The 8,592-nt window shown below is 40.5% G+C and overlaps 1 protein-coding gene across 1 annotated transcript in view; it reads right to left on the bottom strand.

Moving 5' to 3' along the window:
* The window catches only part of foxp4 (forkhead box P4), a 188,193-nt gene extending 183,564 nt beyond the window's left edge, over positions 1-4,629 (bottom strand). Inside the window, exon 1 of the mRNA XM_036983565.1 lies at positions 4,068-4,629. The gene's annotated coding sequence lies outside the window, so the exon portion shown is untranslated. The remainder of the gene's footprint in view (positions 1-4,067) is intronic.
* Positions 4,630-8,592: the final 3,963 nt, after the last annotated feature.

Raw genomic sequence — 8,592 nt, 5'->3', positions numbered from 1 at the left:
ACAGCCAGTTAAAAGCCTGACTACAGACCAGACACACCCAGGCTCTGATACACAGCCAGTTAAAACCCTGACTACAGACCAGACACACCCAGGCTCTGATACACAGCCAGTTAAAAGCCTGACTACAGACCAGACACACACGAACACACACACATACTTTGCCTAACTACAACCAAAACACGTTCAAACACACCTAAAGTTTGTCTATCTGTCCCACCCTGATAGTGTCATCTAATCACTATTACTGCAGTGTTGCATTTCGCAAAATCACTACTGACATTACAGATGCTGCTCAGCAAATAGTGAACAGACTTTGCTTTCCTTTTACTCAATATAACATAATAGAAATTCCCAAAACATTTTACACAATACACAAATTCAAGGAAAATATTATCTACAACACTGAGAATCCAGCAATAATAGAAACTCAACAAATCAGAAGAGAAACGTGTGAGACGGAGAAACGTGCAGGACAAATTCAACAACAGGACATGAAAAACAGTCAGCTGCCGAGGAAAATATGAAAAAAACGTCTGATTTTACTGTCTGCAGCTGGACACAATAGCAGATAGAGCAGAGAGAGTCAGCCTTTTTCTGACACCTCTAGCTTCCTGGCTGTGTCCACTTCAATTCCAAATCACTTCTTTCCCCTCTCAAATACCCTGTCTATTATCTCACAAGCTCTCCTTTTCTCAAACTGCTCTTCTCACATATTCTTTATATTATATTCAAACAGACTGTTCTCATCTAAAATCCTATTATCTTTCTTAGATACCACATGTATAGAAAAGTAAGAGAGCACCGTTAGTATCTAAATACAATTTTCAAATAATTCCTAGGTAACTACCATCTCAAATGGAGTGTAAAATGTCCCTCTCTCCTTCTCTCTGAGAGGGGCGACCCTCACTGCTCCAGTCTCTCTCTCAGCCCAGCAGCAGGTATGTATGTCTGTTTGAGCTGAGGATCTTCAATAATGATAATATAGTAATTCAGCTGACACTTTTCTCTTAAGCTACTTCAAATGATGTCATATCTTCAGTATATGTGGCCCATGCGGGAATCAAACCCACAACTCTGGAATTACAATCATCATGCTCCAACCAACTGTGCCAACGCAACCACTTTCTCCTGTCTTAAAGCCAGGTCTGGATCTCTAGACCACAGCAAACATGACACACACCGCTGTGAAATCCCCTGCTTTCTCTCACCCTAAACTCTAAAGCCATTCCAAAAAATGGAATCAGTTCAGTTGAAATTTCCCAACACTTTGGTTATGAGCAAAGTAAGATAGAACTGAAAATAGAATAACACAATCAGAAAGATTAAATTAGGTAAAAAATGCTAAATAAATCTGGACATACCTAAAAGAGGTGAACTGCTTTTAGTAAAATAAAACATTTAAAATACCCTTTCAAAGAATTTGTCTGGTTTTAAATAATTAGTGGGGCTAACAGATTACTTTTGTTTGTTCAGTTACAAAGTCCCTTCAATTTTATATTTTCTTAAGGAATAAAAGCTCATCATGATTTTATAAATAACCCACTGATCTCAGAGAAGAAAATCAGCCCAGGTGTGTTTTTGAACAATTAAAATAACTAGTCCCCGGGTGTGAATATATTTTATGCCACCACACATACCACCAACCAAATCCATGTTTTCCTGCCTGGCAGAAGAGTTATGACACGGATATAAAATGTGAAATACAGCTCTTTCATTCTCTCTAAAAAAGTCTATTAAACCTCCATCAGTGGTGCAATTAAAACTGTGTCACCGTCGCGTTGCGGAAATGCCACCCGTGGCACGCACAGCCTCGGAGCGAAGGACAGGGGGACAGGAGCCACAAAACAACATGGAGAGAGAGAGGGAGCGGGAACACACTAAATTCATTAATTATGTCAAATGCCCCAGCGTCCATCAATCAAAAGAAAAACGGCAATGATCTGCCTTTTTATTTTTAATGACTTACAGACCAATGGCACCGCGCCGCAACCAATAGCAAATAATTGTCATTTCATTTCTCCATCATGCCGGACATCATTGCGTCTGACGTGCAGGAATGTCCCAGATGAAGGCTGATATTTAGGGAGCTCAGGGACGGTAATGTAGGGAGATATATGGGTGTGCTCAAATTTAATAAATCAACCGCAACAATATGGCGGTGGTGTCTGTGAAAACTTCTACATAACCTTGTGAGATGTTGAAAATAGCCTACTTGTTTGAGACAATGCAATTATTTAAAATGAATTATGAATTGATCAATTTAGTAGAAAGTAGATTAGGAAATTATTTAAAGGCTTTTATAGGACATTACAAAACAAACAAAAAACTTTCATAATGAGATATAGAATGAATATTCGAAGAAAAACAACTCTAAACGCCGGAATGCTCAAATGTGTTAAAATGGGTCTCCTCACAAAAGCGCGCATCCAGAGCATTTGGCTATTCTGTTGATGAGTCCTATTGCACCCGACAACTTTTCAACACTAGCATAACTTTTTAGAATTTGTATATTTTTAAATGTATAGTTATTCATATTCCCAATTGATTCCATATGCGTCAGTTACAAAATAGATATTTTCATTATTAAATCAATAAAGATAGTGAGGCCATGTGTCTATCCTTTATCTTAGAAGTTGTAGAATAATTGTATAAAACAAAACGAAGACGTTATCAGCTAAAACGGGATCTTCTCGGCTTTTCATGCCTTTTGCTTTTCTGATAGGTAAGTATATCCGATTCTGATTAATAGATTATGCATGGCTAATAACCAATAATAATCAACGACATAAATTGTTCCATGCGCTTCACACCAACTTTGATTTTGAAGCACAATTGCACGTATCACCAACAGTAGGCTAGGCCTATAGCCTATTGTTTGGTAAACTGAATCAATAATAACAATAGCCTACAATTACAGTAGATCTCTATTGTATTTGACACAATTGTGAATAAATTCAAATAAAAGGGACACTAGCCGTCCATAAAGACTGAGACCAAACCTTCCATACCACCCGGATTGAAGTCTGCAAAACACAAGCCCAAAATCAGCAGACAACATCCTTTAAAAAATATTTAAAAGTTTGACCGTAAAAACAAATTATTTAGGCATATTAGTGTTATTGTCTAAATTAATTATAAAATCATTTAAAGGCCTAATCATAGATTTTATGTGGTCCCTTAAAATGTATCTTTAATCCAAATTCAACCATCGCAAATCTAGTGAGACCTCGTTCGGTGTGTGGTGAACGGGTAATAAACGATCAAAAATAATTCAAACGATGACCGAATGGGTGTGTACATTTACACCCGTTATTGGAGACGCGATTAATCAAAGTATTTTACAAAGGACTCGTTTAGCGTTCGACGGTTGTGCACCTCCGTGCATTTGCTGCTTTCATTCAAATTCACTCCGAACATCTTTGTAGGCCAGCTTTGTCTGAAAACTTTTTGTTGTTTCATGTGCGAGCGTTTGTGAACCTGACACCTTCCATAAGCGGCGAGGCAGCATGCAGCCACTGCTCCTGCAGTCCACAACTATAACTATCATTTCACACCTACATTTTAAAATAAAAATCAAGTAGGCATATTCCCAAAGTATGTATACTAAAGTATATGGATTTCATATTAAAACTGCAATCTGCTATTTTGATAGCACGTGTTTATCTAGGGGAGAGGTCGCGAGAAACTCGCTCGTGGGTCCTTGCCATTTTCGACAAACTTTTTTCTATTGTACAAAATGAAGAACGACTTCAAAGTGCATGGCCTGAAAAGTAGCTGATTTAAAGTTTCATGTTTGGACTACCGTGTGTGCCAGCCTTGGTGAAACGCACATTAGGCAATAAATGCCTAGCCATTCGCTCAATATTGGGTAAGATTTTGTTATTATTGGTTTATAACACTTTTGCTGAAAACAATGATAGCCATAAACAAGTCCAATTTTTGCAGTGTTCGAACTCAACAACACGCGCGCACACACTTTCACTCTTGGAAAAACACACGGACAGAGAGACAGAGGAGAAGAAAGGACAATTAAGAGGGATGGAGAATATGTAGATACGTGTATCAACCTGTTCTTGTTTTCTGAAGAAGTCAACTTTCACACCAGTGGCTGGACCATGTGGACAGCCCCGCTTCTGCTCGGCGCAACACCACACGGCGAGTCCCCTCACCGCTACAAAGACTCAAGGCAAAATAACAAAAAGAGAGAAATCTTGGAATCTAAGATTGGTATCGCAGGACCATTACTTTCAACGACAACCGTCTTCGTTAGTTACTCCGTGCTTCCTTCCTTTCTTGTCTTTTGTTGTGCGTTCTCTCTCTAGGAGTGGGCACTGTAGCTAGTGAAGTCAGAACAATACTAGTGCCACTAACTCACACACAGGCTGCATGCGCAGCCCTTGGGGAAGTTGATGGAGAGAAAGCACACAGCTTTTCGGGCTGTTCGTTGCCGGCTCTCCTCACTCTGATCTGATCCTGCTATCTCGCCGTTATTCAGATCTTAACCCCTCCACAAGTCCCAATGACGATAATCGACTCAGTTTTTGGCATCCCATCTGTCGCTCGCTCCTTCGCTAGCAAATCAGTGTTGAATTATTCGGGTTGTGTGTTGGTTGAGGATATGTTGGGGGATAGTTTGCTCTCTACCGTAATGCCTCTAAAACAGGTGCTCGTTCACATATTTCTGTGCCTTGCTAGTGGCAGAAAAAGGCGCTTCACATGGCCGGGTGGCAAGCGGCAATTGCACCGCGAGAAAATCCGCCTACCATGTTTAGAGCACTGGAGGCTCCCCAGAGGAGGAAGGGGAGGACCATCCTCCTCAGTGAATTTCATTAAAAATATATTTTTTTCAAACATTTAAAAAGTTAACATTTTTAGATAAAACTATACTAAATATATTCACGTCACCAAATCATTGATGTTTTGCATTGAAGGTCTACAGTAGCCTCAACAGCACTCTGTCGGGTAGCTCCATGTTGTAGCCGGAGGACAGCTAGTCACATTGACTTTAATACAAAACCTATGAGGCTCATGGTTCTCACCAACTTCAATAGACTTACACAGTAATTATGACAACTTCTGGAGGACTTCCTCCAACCTATCAGAACTGACATGTTGTCCTCACAATCAAAGGATCAGAGAATGAATCTAGTACTGAAAGCACAAGCTACAGCTAGCCAACCTTGCACTGTGTAAAATGTGGTGTGTAGTTGACTCAAAGAGAAAGACAATAGTTAAACAGTTTTGAACAAATTAATTTCTTCCAAAATGAAGGAGAAGCAAGAAAGAGATAGAGAGAGATGTTGTAAAAAAAAAATCACTTTCAGTGAAAGATCAGCCAGATACAGGCAAGAGTGTGCAAAGCGGTATTGAATGTGTCACTCTCTGTCCATGTGTCACTGTCTGTCACCTCAAATTTTTGTCTCGACCTGTGGGCACCTATGTTGTAAACTTTCATTCATAGGCTAGGTTGTAGCAACCTCATGATAGGTATAGGGGAAATTAAAGTATCATGTAGTAGCCTAAACCTGTCATGGAAGACTGTCATTCATATTCCATTCACCAAGTTCAATTTAACAGCGACAGATTTATGCTGAAAATAGAAATAAGGCCATGCTCATGAAAAAAAAAAGAATTGTCCTCCCTCATCTTAAACGGCACCGACCGCCACTGGTGTAGAGAGACCAGCAGTCCTGGTTGTTTTCAGCTCAAATGTTTTCATTAAAACACTGTTTAATATGTTGACAAGATTAACTCAGCTCATTGGTCAAACATGCGTGGCAGCCGCTCAAGACTTCAGCAAATGTTATCTTTTAGTGCCTCAAGCTGCAAGCCAACCCTGCAGCTCATGGGAGCAAGCAACAGTGACCGCGCTGCTTGCAAAACTGCTTGCGTTTTGCCACACTACTCTAATTGAAATCTGTCATTGGGTTTTGACCGGAGGCAGCCAGTAGTGGTGTGTGGGTAACATCAGTGAGGAAGCCAAGCCAAGCCAGTAAAAAGACCATATAACAGAAGGCCATATTACAACCTATGTTGTGATAATTGCGTTGTTTGCTCTATAGCCCATTCATTCTTACGCAAATGTGATATACGATAAGGCAAAGACAAGTCACACAGTGGCGGAATAAATTCAACTGTACATCCGTTTGTTTCATCACAAAACTGGAGAGCAACATCTGTCTGGTAAAGTCTACAAAGCAAACATTGCATCTAACAAACAGTTATGACCTGCAGCATGGTCAAGCAAGTTCATGTTTTCAACAGTTTACTAAACAACTACTGATTGAGAACCACGGAGTTAGTGCAAGTCAGCACAAAGACAACAGGAGCACTGCCTCCACTATTCCAGCACCATTTCAACTTAAACATTTAAACATTGTGGACCCAAGGAAGAGTAGCTGCTGATTTCGCAAGAGCTAATGGGGATCCTAATAAAATACCAATACAAAATCAGCAAGGTTATACAGTGGGGCAAAAAAGTATTTAGTCAGCCATCAATTGTGCCAGTTCTCCCACTTAAAAAGATGAGAGAGGCCTATAATTTTCATCATAGGTACACTTCAACTGTGACAGACAAAATGAGAAAAAAAAATCCAGAAAATCACATTGTAGGATTTTTAATTAATTAATTTTCAAATTATGGTGATTAGATGGGATTATGCTGGTTCATTGTTTAGCTAGCTACCTACATGTCTAAACAAAAAACTTCACTTCGCCAGGTGACCCATGACCCATCTAGTTTACCTGGTGTATATTGGGATGATTACAGCCATCTATTGTATTTCATGTGTACATGTCTAGACAATAGTGACCCATCCACTTAGCTAGATGTGGTTGGGGGGTGGTTATAGCATTTCTTTCACACAACCTATCAATTTAGACAAGTGTGTCGGGCAAGCGTCATCTAATAATTATAAAATATTTATAAAATAAATATGGACACTTCCTGTTTTTGATATTGCTACTATGCAAGTTACCATTTCACTGTACAATTTACGCCTTCTGTATCCTGTGCTGTTTCCTTCTGTATCCTGTGCTGTTTACTTCTGTATCCTGTGCTGTTTCCATCTGTATCCTGTGCTGTTTCCTTCTGTATCCTGTGCTGTTTCCTTCTGTATCCTGTGCTGTTTCCTTCTGTATCCTGTGCTGTTTCCTTCTGTATCCTGTGCTGTTTACTTCTGTATCCTGTGCTGTTTCCTTCTGTATCCTGTGCTGTTTCCTTCTGTATCCTGTACTGTTTCCTTCTGTATCCTGTGCTGTTTCCTTCTGTATCCTGTACTGTTTCCTTCTGTATCCTGTGCTGTTTCCTTCTGTATCCTGTGCTGTTTCCTTCTGTATCCTGTGCTGTTTCCTTCTGTATCCTGTGCTGTTTCCTTCTGTATCCTGTGCTGTTTCCTTCTGTATCCTGTGCTGTTTCCTTCTGTATCCTGTGCTGTTTCCTTCTGTATCCTGTGCTGTTTCCTTCTGTATCCTGTACTGTTTCCTTCTGTATCCTGTGCTGTTTCCTTCTGTATCCTGTGCTGTTTCCTTCTGTATCCTGTGCTGTTTCCTTCTGTATCCTGTGCTGTTTCCTTCTGTATCCTGTACATGTGACAAATAAACTTCGATTTTATTTGATATAGTGTGTGTTTACTAGAGATGTGAAGAACAACATGACCTGGACTGGATATAGGCCAAGGACTAGATAAACTGTATTTTTACTTGCCATTTTTCCTTATTGTAGGCTACTTCTTTAGCCACTACTTACTCTGTTTAGCACATGGCCTCACATGTAAATCCGTAAATGGATGGTTGGGGCTAAGGCTAAAGAGGGTGTGAATGATGCTGAATGGGTGCAGACAAAGAAGAGCTCTCCAGTTGGTGTACCAAAATATTCAAGGGCCATTTTCTCAAAAGTGGGGTGACAAGTTTATCAACTTTCAAAGCAGAATTACGTTCCCATTGTTCCTCAATTGCAATGTTCAGATATACAATTTTCTAGCTCTGACACCATTTCAAATTTTGGTACATAGGACCGACTCCATATGCTTAGTTTAGTACACTGAAAACAAAGTTAAAGATACCAAAAACAACTTAGTCCAATCAATGTTGCTAAATATCATGTGGCTGTCCATGGTACTGATTGCTGTCTGTGTGTGTGGGTGTGTTTGTCTGTGTGTATGCGTGTGTGCGCAAGTAAAAAAAAAATGTTTACTCACCCTACTCGTAAACTAGTTGAATGCCAATGCCATCCTACTCTCTTTTACGTTGGCAAAATGGTCTAACCCGGAAGCCAGCCGCACCAATGTGTTGGATGAAACACCGTCCAGCTGGCGACCGATGTCAGATTGCAGGCGCCCGTCCCGCCACAAGGAGTCACTAGATCGCAATGGGATAAGGAGATCCCGGGCAGCCAAACCCTCCCCTAACCCGGACGATGCTGGGCCAATTGTGCGTCGCCTCATGGGTCTCACTGTCACGACCGACTGTGACACAGCCTGGGATCGAACCCGGGGCTGTAGTGACACCTCAAGCACTGCAATGCAATGCCTTAGACCCCTACACTTTTTGTTTTTGTTGTCATAGGCAAACTAGCTAAAATGCTTGCTAGCT

The sequence above is a fragment of the Oncorhynchus mykiss genome, chromosome 7 (assembly GCF_013265735.2).
Source record: "Oncorhynchus mykiss isolate Arlee chromosome 7, USDA_OmykA_1.1, whole genome shotgun sequence".
In the NCBI taxonomy this organism is placed as follows: Eukaryota; Metazoa; Chordata; class Actinopteri; order Salmoniformes; family Salmonidae; genus Oncorhynchus; species Oncorhynchus mykiss.
The sequence above is the reverse complement of the archived record's forward strand: the minus strand, read 5'-3'. Positions and strand labels throughout refer to the sequence as shown.